This window comes from Cupressus sempervirens, chromosome 2, assembly GCF_028749045.1.
Source record: "Cupressus sempervirens isolate cs-2001-9-10 chromosome 2, ASM2874904v1, whole genome shotgun sequence".
Classification (NCBI taxonomy): Eukaryota; Viridiplantae; Streptophyta; class Pinopsida; order Cupressales; family Cupressaceae; genus Cupressus; species Cupressus sempervirens.
Window position 1 is genome coordinate 434,899,212 of NC_143119.1, and position 17,180 is coordinate 434,916,391.

The window sequence follows — 17,180 nt, forward strand, 5'->3', positions numbered from 1 at the left end:
TGGCTTCCATAAATCCTTCTAATAAAGATAGTCTTCTATTTGCATCTTTCATAACTAAAACTTTTGTACATTAAACTTCTCAACCTTTAGCTTACCCTCATCTTCCATCACTCCCACTCAACCATGAGATTCTTACTCAGTTGTGAGACCTTCCAGTAGAGGATTGCTAAAAATAAAATAAAATAAAATGAAGACAACTAGGCTAGAAAACAAGAATGATGATAGTCTAGCTTTGATACCACTTGTGAGGATTAACCTTAGACATAAATAATAATTAAATGAAAATATAAAAAATATAAGAAAATAATAGATGACATAGAAGATACTACAACATTTGGGGTCAAATTGTGATGGTGGTGCAATTTGTATTCATTTTCATGGCTTATTTTGTAATTGTCCCCAATGCCATCACAATATAGATGTTAGCATCATAATGACGACACCCACATGAGCATTAAGAAAAAAAAAACATGACATAAATCATTTCCCATTTGTTTTGATTGTGGAGAGCTATGCATGAAAGAGGTGGACAACTCTAAATGAGGGTGAAGAGTTGTGAATGAGCCATGCCCTTGTGATTGGTGCATTTCATTATTGTGCCCTTGTGATCTATATATTTCATTGTCGTGCCCTTGCAGCTCTATGATTTCATCTTTATGTGGTGACCTTGTAATCTATGTGCCCTTGCTCTAAAATTTTCTTCAAGGGCAAGAAGAGGTACCTATGTAAATGTTCTTTTCTATTCCTTCTAGACATGTATGTCTTCATATATTTAGAGAGATATATTTTAAGGTGCTTATTACATATTAGCTCACATCAAAAAAATTGATCCAACTACATACATATTCTAGAATCCAAATAATAAAACAATAAAACTCACTCAACTCAAGCTAAATGATATACCCCAAGATGTTACACAAAAATAATAAAGGCCATGAAAAATGGGTAGATTTCACATCGAATTTTACAAAAACAATGATGTAGGGAGCTCCCCGTAATACCATAAACGCATAACATAAACATAGAAGCAATAGAAAAAATGAGAAAAAAAATGGACTTCTTATATTCACCACAAATGTGGAATTATAGAATTCATAAGTACACTATGCTAACCCACATGGGTGCCTTTAGTACAATATTCTGCAAGACAAGTTGTAAACTATCACCTAGAGCTATCCTAGACAATGTTTGGAACTTTCTTAAATACGTAGTTTTATGCCACTCAAGAAGGTTATAGATGCTCAAACTTAATACTTATGGCCAAAAAACCCTAAAAATATACATAGAGACGACCAAATACATCTTTGACAAATTATTTTAGAAATTTTGGTAGCCTAACTTCCAAAGGCCATAACTCATAAATAGTTGCTTTGATTGGCTATTATAACCACTTTTTGAAAATGCTAGCTCTTGATCTACAAGCTTGAAACCACACTAACACCTTCCATCAAGTTTTCAGACATCATTCGAGCACTCTAAGGCCTTCAATAGTGAGCTTGAAGATTTTTGTACAATTTTTTCCACCAAAAATCCACAATAACTTCTTTGATATTAATGCTTGAGAAATGACATTTTTATGGTAGGCTTACAACTCTAAAATGGACCTTCTTGTAGAAAATGAGAAGATTCTAAGCTCATACAAAAAATTTAATAAAAATAGTAAGCTCCCATAAATAGTAACCACCCTATCTACTAGTTCATATTAAACTAGAAAAGACTAAAAATAAATATTTTGGGTGATACAAGATTGCCCTTGCACCCAGGATGTGCTTACATCAGACACCTAGGGTAATTTGAGAAGTGACCCTGTCATGTTTCAGGTGTTTATAGGAAAACCAAGATAGTTAACCTCCTCCTTTGCTAGCCATGATTAATCCTCAACTGGTCTCCCTTTCCATTTGACCAAATATTCCTCATAAGTTTTGTTTCTAGTAATTTTTTCTAACACGACTGTCTAGTATCTCCTTAATCTCCTTTGTAGCTGAACTAGCTGCTTGAATGCTCTACTATGCTTCTACAACTTCATCTCCATCACTCCTTCATAATACTCTATCAAATCTGAAATATTAAATACTAGTGAAATATTCAATTTAGTAGATAGCTCAACTTCATACACATTGCCAGAATTATGTCTCTTCACTATCTTGCATGGTCGAAACTTCTTCATCTTCAACTTATTTTATGTACCCACTTGAAAACACTCTTTTCTCAAATGAACCATGACTTCATCTCTAATATAAAACTCCTTATATCTCATTTTCACATATGACTTAGCCTTATACTGTATATTTATATTTATGACAAGTTTCCTCACCTCCTCATGAATGTTCTAAAAATGTTTAGCAAAATCTTCTTCTTTAGCATTACTTATCTCTCCTTTATCCAAGTATCTCAGTTCAAAAGCATTTTGGGACTACTCCCATATGCAATCTGAAATGGTGATTTACCAATACTCCTATTGATAGAATCATTATATACAAATTCTACCTATGGTAAAATCATATACCATCCTTTTGGTTTATCTCCAACCAAGCATCTCAACAAATTTCCCAAACTACGATTCATAGCTTCTATCTGTCCATCAATCCATGGACGATGTGATGAACTGAACTTTAAATTTTTCTTCAACTTCTTCCACAATGTATGCTAGAAATACCCAAAAAATTTGGTATCTTGATCTAAAACTATACTCTTTAGTAGACCATGTAATCTCACCACTTCTCTAAAAAATAACTCTGCTACATGAACAACATCACTAGTCTTCTTGCAAGGAATAAAATGTGCCATCTATGAAAACCTATCAACCACCATAAAAATAGAATCATGCTTGCACTATGTTCTCAGTAATCCAAGAAAAAAATTCATGTTGATATCCTCCCACGACTTCTCTGGTATAGGTAATGGCTGATACAACCCCATATTATGCTTCAATTCTTTTTCCACCTAACATACTCTACAAATTTGTACAAACTTCATCACATCTTGCTACAACTATGGCCAGTAGAAATTTTTAGCAATAAAAGTTATGGTTTTATCTCTACCAAAAAGTCTAGCCAATCCTTTACTATGCTTCTACTTGATGATATTCTCTCTCATTGAACTTCTGAAAATGCACAACTGGCTTCCTTTGAACAACATATTATCCTAGATCATGAAATCCAACCACTTCATTCTATCAAGTGTAACAAGTTCTGTACAAGCCTTCCATGACTCACCAAAATTAGGATCATCTGGATATAATTTACTAAGTTTCTTGAACCCAACCACCTCTATTTTCATTTTTGTCAGCAAAAAATGTCTTCTACTAAGAGAAGCTACAACTTTGTTAGACTTCCAACTCTTATGTTTCAAAAAAAATGTATAATTCTGCAAAAACTCAACCCACTTTAAATGCCTTTGGTTCAATTTTCCTTGACTATTTAAATATTGGAAAGCTTGATGATCAGTATACAAAACAAACTCCTTAGGAAGAAGATAGTGTCTCCACTTCTTCAATGCTTGTACTATAGCATAAAATTCCTGATCATGAATAGAATATTTTATTTTTGCATCATTCAAGTTCTCACTAAAATAAGCAACAAGTCTACCTTCTTGGCTAGAAACAACTCTTATTGTAGTACCACTAGCATCATAGTCTACTTGAAACACCTTATTAAAATCAAGAAGTGCTAAAATAGGTCGCTTAGTAACTTTCTATTTCAACAGATTAATACTCTTATCTTCTCCTATAGTCCACTTTAACTCTTTCCTATGCCCTCTTATTATTTCAGTCAAGGGTCCACAAATACTACTGAAATTTCTTATGGATTTTCTATAAAATGTAGCAAGTTAATGAAAAGATCTTACCTCTATCACACTTCTTGGTGTAGGCCATTCAATGATAGCCTTCACTTTCTCTAGGTCTATTTTAAGACCTTCTCCCGAGACTACAAATCCCAAGTACACAAACTCTTTCTTTACAAAAGTGCACTTCTTCAAGTTTATTAACAACTTTTCTTCCCTCAACTTATCAAACACCTTGTGAATATCAATCAAATGCTCCTCTAATGTCTTACTAAAGATCAATATATCATCTAGGTAAACAATGGAAAACTTGCCTAGAAACTCATTTAGTATGTCATTCATGAGCCTCATGAAAGTGATTAGCGCATTGGTTAGCCCAAAAGACATGATTAAGCACTCATATAGTCCTTACCTTGTCTTGAAATCAATCTTCCACTCATCGCCTTCTCTGATATGAATCTGATGGTACCCCCTCTTTAGATCTATCTTTCTGAAATACTTAGCTCCACTCAAATAGTCCATAATATCATCCATCCTTGGTAATGGAAATATATACTTTATTGTGATCTTGTTGTTAGCATGAGAATTTGTGTAGATCCTCCATTCTCCATTCTTATTTGGTGCTAATATTACTGGTACATCACATGGTCTTAGACTCTTTAAAATCAACCCCTTCTGCAATAACTCATGAACTTGCATATTCAACTCTTCACTTTTTGATGGTGTCATTTTATGTGCTGCCTTATTTGGAAAAATGGCTCCTAGAACCAAATCCATCTAGTGACTAATCTTCCTCATTGGGTGCAATTCATTAGGTACATTATCTAATACAATATCAAAAAATCTTCCAATATATTTTCAACTTTTGCAGGTACCTCCTCTACTTCTTCTTTACTATCTTTAGGAATTATAGAAAAACACATGCTCATGTTTCATACCTTTAAGAAACACTTTTCCATCAACAAAATATATTTTGGTAGCACTACATACCTTTTCTTCTTTATCCTTCAACGGGTTCAACTTATGTCTCACTCCATCCTTAGTTAGAGTGTAGGTATTTGCTCACCCATCGTGTATGACATGCTTGTCAAACTACCACTACCTACCCAAAAACATAAGACATTTGTCCATAGGTATGATCTCACATAGTGCCTCATCCTGGTAGCTTCCAATCTTGAACTTCATTGAGAACTACTCATTGACCATGACCTTCTGGGCATCTTGTACCCAAGGAATATAATATGGATGTGGGTGTTTCTGCCTCTTCAACTTCAACTTGGTGACCATCATTTATAACACTAGATTGTTAGTACTTCTACTATCAATGATCACATTACGACACTTATCTTGACATTTTCACCTTGTGCAAAACAAGCTCCTTCTTTTCTTAGGTTCATTCTCACCAGTTAATAGGACTCTTTGGTTAACTATGACTTCTCCTCTTTCAACGTATTTAGAATGTGAGGATCTAGCATCTTCATCAATATGTGCAATTTTTTCCTGACCTTTTGTTCTTTGATCTATTCTTCCTTGGTTTTAGGTACATTAAAATGCTCTAGGCCTTTCTTCTCTATAGTGAAAACATTTTCCACAGAAGCATCCTCTTCCAGATCCTTGTCCTCTACCTCTTCCTCTTTGATCTCTATTGTTTTGATCATGGAAATGATTGAAATTGTTTCCCCTCTAGTTTTGACTACTACTTCCAACCTCATCCTTTTTCTTTTGATCTTTATTACGACCACCATAAGATCATCCACCGGATCTTCCACTGTTCTTATTGTCAAACTTCTTGTTCAGTTTCTCCTCAACTCTTAGGGAAAACTAGTATGCCTCCTCAATACTACTCATTCAAACCAAACTTAGCTCATCTTGAATGTCAGGCCTTAACCCATTAAGATAAAGAGTGACTTTCTCCTTATCATCTTTTGCATGGTTGGTTCTAATGAGAACTTGGTAGAACTCTTCGGTATACTCTTGAATTTTTTTCTTCTTGCTTCAACCCTTGTATCTTCTTCAACAAATCAAGCCCATAATCCATGGGAATGACTTGTCACTTTAGTTTATCTTTCACCTAATCCCATCTAGTGATTTTGTCCTTTCCCTTTTTATTTTGCTCCAACTAAACCACGTGCTGCTAGATCTTTGCATGTCCCTTTAGTTTTGCCTTCACAAACTTGACCCTATTAGGATCATCAATATCTTCATACTCAAAATACTCCTCTAGTTCATTGATCCAATTAATCAGCTCCGCTAGGTTAAGATTTCTCAATAATGTGGGAACTTCAAACTTAGGTCCTTTTTCAATCTTCTAGATGGCCTTAAAAAGCCTCTCTTCCTCTAGATTTAGAACTGCCTCTACTTTGGCATTTTCTTATACTTCATCCTCATCCTTGCTTTCATCTCTTATAGGAAGATTCATTCCTCTATGCATTTTTTCTTCCAGAACTTGCATTTGTCTTTGGAGGGCTCATAAACCCTTAGGTGTAACGCCTACAACTCTTCCACCATGCTCTCTTTGGGGAGGTATTTTCACATTTTCACTAAAACCCTAGTACAAACTATCTCAAAATTAATGATCTATCTACATGCTCAACCCAAACCATGGTCCTTGTGTAAATTGGCTCATAGTCGATAATCTATCCACACACTCAAGAACTCTAGCTCTAATACCACTTGATATAGGGAGCTTCCCTTAATACCATAAACTCATAATAGAAACATAGAAACAACAAAAAATGTGAGAACAAAATATGGACTTCTTATTTGCACTACAAATATGAAATTACAAAATTCATAAGTACAATATGCTAACCCACATGGGTGCCTTCAATACAATAATTTGCAAGATAAGTTGCAAACTATCACCTAGAGCTATCCTAGACAATATTCGGGCCTTTCTTAACTAGGTAGTTTTATGCCACTCATAAAGGTTCTAGATGCTCAAAATTAATACCTAGGGCTGACAGACCCTAACAATACACATAGAGTTAGCCAAATACATCTTTGACAAATTATTTTATAAATTTTGGTAGCTCAACTTCCAAAGGCCATAACTTACAAACTATTGCTCTAATTGGCTATTACAACCACTTTTTGGAAACACCAGCCCTTGATCTACAGGTTTAGTACTGTGCTAGCACCTTTTGTCAAGTTTTCGGACCTCATCTAGGCACTCTAAGGCCAATAATGGTGAGCTTGAAGATTTTTCTGCAAATGTTTCCACCAAAAATCTGCAATAACTTCTCTAATACTAATGCTTGAGAAATGAGATTTTTATGGTAGGCTTACAACTCTAAAATGAACCTTCTTGTGGAAAATGAAAATATTTCAAGCTCATATAAAAAACTTACTAAAAATAGTAAGTTCCCATAAATGATAACCACCCTATCTACTAGTCCTTATTAAAATAGAAAAGACTAAAAATAAAATATTTTTGGGTGATGCAAGATTGTCCTTACACTCCTGCATCAACATATCATAGTAGATATTTTTAGAAAGAAACAAGTCATAACTTAGTCTTTATATATACAAAGAGATCTTTTTGAAGGCGCTTATTACATATTAGCACAATAGAAAAATGTATTTAGCTACACAGATATTCTAGAATCCAAATAATAAAACAATAAAAAAGACTAACCTGTGCTAAGTGACTTAGCTAAAGATCTTGCACAAAAATAATACAGACCATGAAAAATGGGTAGAGTTTGCAAGAAATTTTAGAAAAACATATCATAGAAGATATTTTTAGAAAGCAACAAGCCATAACATAGTATTTATATATACAACATTGAAAATATAAGATAGGTAGTTGAGAGGGGAGGGGTAAACCAATTACTACAAAAAATAAAATCCAAGATTCCTTAATATGTCAATACAATTCAAAACCAATACTCTATTGAAACTAAAATGCTATTGTGACTCAGTTACTACAAGAACACTCAATTAACACTAAGAATTAATGTCACTCGATAAACACCAAAATAATCACTTCTTAAGATGTTTAGTGTGTTTAACCTTAATTAACTTAGTTGTAGAATCATAAAGCAAATAACATGAACACAAGAGACACTAAGATTTAATGTGGAAATCCAATTTGGGAAATCCACCAATTGTAACTAGGTATTATTTTTCACTCTTCTGAAGTGAGCCTTGTTAGGATTCAACCTTATTAAAGGTTACAAAACAAATGTTTAGGTGTGATCCTGTCAAAGGATTTAGTTCACCCTATTAACAGGTGCCCTACTAGAGGTCATTAGACACTTTAATCTAGAAATGCCACCTTGTCAGAGGATTTGGAAAATAGCTATTAGGCTACCTTTGTTAGGAGATTTTGATTGACTACTAAAATTATTAAAGAGTAATAATGACTTGGCCTGATTCCTGATGCAACTATCTTCACTAATTTTAGATCTCTATTTAGTCTTGAATATTTGATCCTCCTTGATCAAAATGTTCTTTTCAACTTGGTCAACTTACATACTCTGATATCCTTCCAATTGACTTCGTTGATTTATCTTTTCAATCCCATGCTTCTTCTTAACTCAATCCTTGGCTAGACCTTATATTTATATGTTTTACCCTATCAAGTTAGCTTGAATATGGTTTCAAAAAAATGAAATTCATCCCATGAGCTGGCTAGAACTTATTAACAAAAATGTCAGATCAAATATACTGATACAAGAAAATCCTTTGTTAGCTAACCACCTCACTTAACACTTACTTAGAAAAGACTTTCCTTTAGTCTTCCTTTAGTAACTGAGTGAGCTTGTTTAACATTGGTTCCATGCCAACTTTTCTTTGGTAATCGAGTGAGCTTGGTTAACATTGGTTCCATGTAGACTTTCCTTAGGTGATTGCGTAATCTCACTAGAAATTGACTCTAAACTTGGTTAACATTGAAATGCTCATCATACATTGAAACTTCCTTTAACTCTTGAGTGAGCTTGACATACACTGATTGCTCGATATATACCTAACATTTGTGTAATGTCAAAGACAACATACAATATAATGATTGTATCCAACAATATCCCTCTTTGGCATTGATGGAAACACATCATGTCATGATACATAGAAATTTTAGAGAAAAATATAAGTAAGGATAATATCCTTAGTTTTATTTTGATTCTCATCCATGAGAACTCCGTCTATTAGTGTGAACTCCCTCTATCATCAATCTCTAATTTAAATGACTGCAATATCTCCTTTTGATAGCAAAATCCCCCTCTTTGATATCAACTCAAAAATTTTGATATGGAAAAATGATAAATTCTCCCTCTTTGACATCTCAAACATTCACAAATATTTTTTTGATATATAACAAAAAAATCTTTGTCTTTGACATCTTATGCCAAAGATAATAATCAGTGTAGTTTCCATGTATAGATTCATATGCAATCATCTCTGACAATATTGCATCAAGATTGATCTTCAACATACTTGGTTGATGCATCACTAAAATTTGATTAGTTAGTTTTAGATAGGGGAATGACCCCTAGCTTACCTCTTAGATAAAAAAATGCATCCTTAGGTAATGGTTTGGTGAATATGTCTACAATTTGTTCTTTTGTATTCACATATTCCAATCGCACCTCCTTGTCATGCACCAATTATCCCAATAAATGATATTTTATTCAATGTACTTTGTCTTGGTATGCATAACTAGATTCTTGGATATGTTAATTGTACTAGTGTTATCACAAAAGATAACAACTAGGTCCTTGATCTCATCCTTCATATCTGATAACAGTTTTTTCACCACATAATGTTGGAAAAATTGAATGCTACAACAACATATTCTTCTTCTGTTGTAGACTGAGAGATATAGTTCTTCTTCCTTCTTGTCCAAGATACTAGCATCCTTCTAAAAAAGAATGTTCCACCGCTAGTTCACTAATTGTGATCAACACTTCCTACCCAATCAACATTAGTGAATGCTTTTAATTCAAAGTTGCTTCCTTTCTTATACCACAAAACATAATCTTTAGTACCTTTTACATATCTCATAATTATTTTTATTTGCATCATATGATTTTCTTTGGTATTAGCAGAGAATTCAACCACCATACCAACTACTAATGCTATATCAAGTCTTACATGCACTACACATTGAAGTTTTCCAATTATTGATCTATATGTAGTCTAGTCTACCTCCTTTGAATCATCATTATTATAAAGATTATGTCCAGTAGACATAGGTGTTCCAACTGGTCTATAAATCTTCCATTCCAAATTTCTTCAATATCTCCTTGTTGTATTTTGATTGAGCAATATAGATACCATCCTTCATGTATTGAATTTGCAAGATATCGAAGAATTTAATCTTTCCAAACATTTAAATTTCAAATTATTTAGTCATCTCCCTAGAAAAATATTTGCACAAGTTAACATTTCTAGTAAATAATGTATCATCCACAAAGATTTCTGCCAACACAATCTTCTTATTTGGTCCTTTGATGTATAGGCTATTGTTATCATTAGATATTTGAAAACCAATCTTTATGAGATAATTATGTAATCTTTCATAGTAGGCTGTAGGGGCTTGTTTGAGACAATACAAAGCTTTGTGTAGTATGCAAACCATGCCCCTTTTGCTAGGATCAATGAAAGCTTTTGGTTTCTCAATGTAGACTTCATCTTTTAAGATTACATTTAAGAATGTTGATTTCACATCCATCTGATATACTTTGATTCCTTTCTGTATTGTATATGCAAGGAGTATTATAACACCTTCTAGTCTAGAAATAGTAGCAAAAGTCTCTCCATAATCAATACCTTCTTTTGAGCATAACCCTTGCAAACTAACTTTTCCTTGTTTCTTGAAGCTTCTCCATTCTCATTCAACTTATTTTTGAATACCCATTTTGTGCCAATTATATTCTTGTCCTTGGGTCTAGGAACAAGAGTCCTAACCCTTTTATTCTTGCTTATGTTGACTTGGTTATCAAAATTCAAATGACACAACATTTTATGCCATAAACAACTTTCTTCTACTTGAGCAGTGAAACATGAATTTTTTAGTTAGATCTGGGTAGAATAGATTACCTCTTATTTGATTGCCAATCACAAATAGATTTCCTTTTCCATCTAGTAGCTTGGCTTTCCTATTCATGAATTCTACCTTGAATCCAATGTTAGTCAATTGTGCCATACTAAGAAGGTTATGTTTCAATCCTTCAACCCAATAAGCATTGTGACATCTAAGATCATTGGTTAGTGCAATACAACCTTTTCCCTTTCCAAGTTTGACACTCCCACCATCATAGTGTTCAAAGTGCTCAAATTTAGATTTATCACCAATCATGTATCATTCTAACTAACATGAGAGACGAGGGCCATCTTGTCATTCTCATTATCTTATTCATCCTTAACAACAATGTAAACCATTTCTCATTATTCACTACTATCAAAATCTTTAGCCATGTAACAAGATTTCTTACCTTTATCCTTCTTGTCTTTGTAGCTTTTGAAATCCTTCTTGCCTTTGTACTTGTCATGATTCTTTTCCTTCTTTCTTTGGACACCTTGCAACATTGTGACAAGTTTCTTCACAAGATAAATAGATCTAAGGAATTTTACCTTTGTACTTTCCTTTTCCTTTGGGAAACCTTCTTGCAAGCAATGCTTTAATGACTTCAAGATCATCATTAGAACCATCTTCATCTTCACTATCAAACTTCTTGATTTTAGAGTTTTCATTTTTCTTCTTAAGTGATAGCTTGGCTTGAAATTAAGACTCAAGGTTATTAGAGTTTGGGACATAATTATCAAATTTATCTAAGTCAAAGGTTGTAAACCTTTCCACTAGTTCATCCAAAGTTATATCATTCTTAGGATCAAATCTCATTTCTTGAATAGCTAATAATCTAATTGAATAGATAGGGAGAAGTGTTTTGAGTACCTTGCTGATTAATATTACATCATCAATTTTCCCACTCGAGGCTTTGATTGTAGTCACACTAGCTTGGATTATTTTACCATACTTTGTAATGTTCTCATATTATTTCATCTTTATTTGATCAAACTAACCTCTAAGAATTTCTACCCTAGTTCTCCTCACATTGACATCACCTCCATATATATCCTTAAGCTTATTCCACATCTCATGAGTAGTACCACAGTATTTGACTTCATCAAATTCAACATAATTGACAGTGGAACCAATGTCAACCATCACTATGTTATGGCTCTTATTTTCCACAATCTAGTCCATAGTCAAAGTTCCAAATGGAGCTTCATGAGTTTCTTCATGCCTACAAGTTATCTCTATTCAGCTTAGAAATCTCTCTCCTATAAGACATCTTGATCTTTAGCTTAGGTCCTTGAAACCTTCTCTGCAAACACCAAAAGCTCTGATACTAATTGTTAGAAATATAAGAGGAGCAACTAAGAGGGGAGGGGTGAATCAATTACTAGAAAAAAATCCAAGATCCTTTAAGATGTTAATACAATTCAAAACCAATACTCTACTAAAATTGAATTGCTATTGTAACTTGGTTAACACAAGAACACTTGAATAACACTAAGAATTATTGTCACTCACCAAACAATAAAATAATCACTTCTTAAGATGTTTAGTGTGTTTAACCTTAATTATATTAGGTGCAGAATCATAATTCAAATAACATGAACATAGAAGACACCAAGATTTAATGTGGAAACCCAATTTGGGAAACCACCAATTGCAACTAGTTACTATTTTCACTCTTCTAAAGTGAGACCTATTAAGAGCCAACCCTATTAAAGGTTCCAAAATAAATTGTTAGGTGTGACCCTATTAAAGGATTTAGTTCACCCTATTAGGAGTATCCTTGTTAGAGGTCTTTAGAAACTTCAATCTAGAAATTCCACCTTGTTAGAGGATTTGGCAAATAGTTGTTACGTTAACTTTGTTAGTAGATTTTGATTCATTGCTACAATTATTAGAGATTAATGATGACTTGAATTGATTGTTGATCCAAATATCTTTGCTGATTTTTGATCTCTATTTTGGCTTGAATACTTGATCCTCCTTGATCAAAATATTCTTTGTAGTTCGATCAACTCAGATACTCAGATATCCTTCCATTTCACTTCCTTGATTTATCTTTTCAATCCCATGCTTCTTATTAATTCAATCCTTAACTTGACCTTATATGTTTTACCTTGTCAAGTTGGCTTGAATATAATTTCAAACAAATAAAGTTCATCCCATGAGTAAACTAGAACTAACCAAAAAAACTGTCAAATCAAATATACTGATACAAGAAAATCCATCGTTAGCCAACCCAACTCAGTCAACACTAACTCATAAATGAATTTCCTTCAAACTTGAGTGAGCTTGGTTAAAGATCATTCCATGCCAAATTTTCTTTGTTAACTAAGAGAACTTGGTTGACATTGTCTTTTTTCAAACTCCTTTTGGTAACTGAGTGAGCTTGGTTAACACTGGTTCCATGCAAACTTTCCTTAGGCAATTGATTGAGGTTGGTAGACATTGACTTTGAACTTAGTTAACATTGAAATACTCTACATAAAATCAAACATCTTTTGACTCCCAAGTGAGCTTAGCATACACTAATTGCTCAGTATATACTTGATATTTGTGTAACATCAAAGACAACATACAATTGAATGATTGTAACCAACATCTAGAGAGATCTTTTTGAAGGTTCTTATCACATATTATCACAAAAGAAAAATTGATCTAGTTGCATAGATATTCTAGAGTCCAAATAAAAATAATAATAAACTCAGTCAACTTGTACTAAGTGACTTAGCTTAGGATCTTGCACAAAAACAATGTAGACCACAAAAAATGGGCAAAGTTTGCAAGAAATTTGACAAAAATATCATAGTAGATATTTTTAGAAAGAAACAAGCCATAACCTAGTTAAATTGGTCTAGTTTCTAATTATCTAGGTTTCTTACAAATTCTTGTCAAATTTACATCAAATTAGGTATAATAAAATGAACAATCAACTACTCATAGTTAGCAGGATCAAATACCATTTTTCAAGGTAATAAAATTGCATATGTAGATGCATCACTTGCATGTCAGGCATGAAGTTCATTCCCCAACTTATAATTAATGGATGGATAGAAAGGCTCCATAGACTGGTCCAATTAATGGAAGCCATGCAACCATGCATATATTGGCACACTCTCCTTGTGAGGATCCCAAGTATCTATTGTTGTTGTTAATTTGGGCATCGTATATCATCTAGAATGTTATGAAGTACTGAATCCAATAGTAACTTCTCCCATGTCTCTAGAAAATGTAGCATAGGTTCAGAGTCCATTGGTTCCCAAGAATTTGTAGTAGCTATTCTCACTGTTGGAAGAATAACTTTAGTGAAGAGTTGAGTGAAAAGAGTTGAAGAAGCAATTTTTGCTTGTGTAAATAACAAAATCATGAGGCTCATTCCCTTGTAGAAGCCTCTTCCACAATAACATTACTTATAAACCATGCAAAGGATTTTGAAGTGGTTCCCAACCTTGAAACACTCTTATAAGAAATGACAAAGAAAATGAAGATGCAATACATGACAAATTACACAACTTGTAGTCTTTATCTATACAAAGATATATTTTTGAAGGTTCTTTATGAATTGATCCAACCACATACATATTCTAGAATTCAAAAAAAAATAAAAATAAAGCTCAGTCAACCCATGCAAAGTGACTTAGTTCAAGATCCTATACAAAAATAATGCAGACCACAAAAAATGAGTAGAGTTTGCAAGAAATTTTATAAAAACATATCATAGAAAATAATTTTAGAAAGAAAGAAGCCATAACCCAGTTAAATTTTTCTAGTTTCTGAATAGTTGGGTTGATTACAAATTCATGTAGAACTATCATAAGATTAGGTACAATAAAATGAACAATTAGTTATTCCTAGCTAGCAAGATCAAATACAAATTTTCAAGGTGATAAAATTGCATATGTAGATGCATCACTTGCATGCCACACACATTCCCCAACTTATAATGAATAGTTGGATATAAAGGCTCCATACAGTAGCCCAACAATGGAAGCCAAGGGTGTAATTATGCATGTGTTGGCATACTCTCCCTATGGGGATCCTAATTATTTATTGTTGTTATTAATTTATGCATCCTATATGATCCAAAAATTTTATAAAGTAATAAATCTAGTAGTAACTTATCCCATCTCTCTACAAAATATAACATAGGTTTAGGGTCACTTGGCTCCCATGAATTTGTAGCAGCTATTCTCATTACTGGAAGAATAACTTCAAAAAATAGTTGAGTGAAAGGAGTTGAAGAAGAAAGTTCCACTTTTTTGTAAATGTCATAATCAAGAGGCTCATTCCCTTGTAGAAGCCTCTACTATAATGATATTACCTCTAAACCGTGCAAAGATGTTGAAGTGGTTCCCAATCTTGAATCACTCTTACAAGAAATGGAAAAGAAAATGCAGATGGAATACATGAAAAATTCCAAGGTGATCAAATATTATTTACAAGGTGATAATGAAAAATCCTAATATCTTAATATCATAAATGTATTACAGGGTAAGATTCTTGTGAGAAGTGTGCTTTCTTTAAAGATCATGTGTCAAATCCAAGAAAGAGCATTGTTTGATTGCAAAAAATTGGAGAACAAAATTAAGGTTAAAAATGTCAAGGGAGTATATTGATAATTAGTATGAATAAAATTAGCTATCAACTATAGAAGCAACTCATATAGTTGAGTTACTATGCCCTCCAATTTATTGCATTTAAGATATTAGGATATGCTAGTTTAAACAAATGTATATTCTATTTCCAAGTTGATCATGACGCAACAAGAAATAATGTAATTCCTTCTATGGATTGGTTGGATAAAGATGAAGTTTTTACACAATAATGATTCATGTTTAACAACATTCACTTGCACATGGATAAACTGCTAGATATCTAAGTTGAAGGGAAAAATAATTCCATTGAAGTATGAACTAATCAAAGATGTTGAAGAACCAAATGAGGAATCATGTGAAAAACTCCTTGAATGTTCAAGAAAATAAGAAGGCCAAAACAAGAAGAAGAATGGAAGGAGTGACAAGGAGTTACAAACAAGAGGAATGAAGAGGAAGGGATGGAGGACAAGGGGCCACCTCAAAATAAGAAAAGGTCACCCTTATGTCCAAGTAAGAAAGAGATGGACTCCCCCTCCAACGAAAGTAAAGAACAACATATTGAGAGACATTTTATGGTCAACTTTGAGGCCCTTTCAAATGATAATCAAATAGGGCCATAAGGTGCAAATGTCTTGGACATTAATTTGGGAACCCAAGACCATGATTAAGGAACTCAAGATCATGAGAATGAAATAGGTTAGATCACCTCCCTAACATAGCTATCAAAGTAAATGTGATGGGAACAAATAATAATAGTGCAACCCATTAGGACTTAGTAAAGTAGATCTAATATTTACCTTTGGATTTGGTTTTTTTCCATTCAATGTTATTTATTGCAACACTTTCTTGGATTCTATCCATTTCTCCCATAATATCCTCTATGGTTTTAGCTATTGTTTATACCATAAAGTCTCTCCTAAAGCCTTTCCTTCTCCTTCTAGTTTATTTCCATAGAATCTCTCTTGTGCCTTAAATTTTGATCAAAATTCTGAATATCTGCCTCTACCATGTCTAAAATAAACTTCACATTATGTTGTAACTCTAGCATAAGTGTTTGATCATCGATATCTTTCATTTTAGAATTCAAGTATTTAAGATTGGTCAACACCCTCACTTGTGCACCTCTCATGTCAAGTACTTTTTGTATTATTTCAACACCATGTTCTTGCTTCCAATTTAACATGTCTTCAGGTGCATTTTCTTATAAAACATTAATTTTGTTGAACAATTGTAAACTCTTAGAAAATGCATTCTTGTTTTCTATTACCATTGATAGGCTTCCCTCAAAAAAAATCAAAATGAAGAGGCATAAATACACCAAATTTTTATTTCAAAACCATATGTGCAGATATAAACATTAAGTACAACATGTCCAATATTTTTCTAGACATACAGTTTAATTACACAAATTTTTCTTTCAAAACCATATGTGTAGATATAAACATTAAGTACAACATGTCCAATATTTTTGAAAATATACACATTAATTAAAACAATTTTTTCTTTCAAAACCAAATGTGCAAATATATGCATATATGAAATGTGGGCCTTGGATCCTCACATACACTTCCACATTGTCATTACTTGAGAGATCATCATGGAATAAACATTGAATTGTTCATCCAAGCAATCCAATAGTGTGAGTTGTTGCCTTGTAACTAGAAGGATTTTTCCTTTTCTCTTAGAATGAGAACCGAGAAACCATGCCTCTAGTATGAAGGATTTATGTAGCTATTCAAAAGTGCAATCAATCTAGATGAAGTGCAATTTTAAAC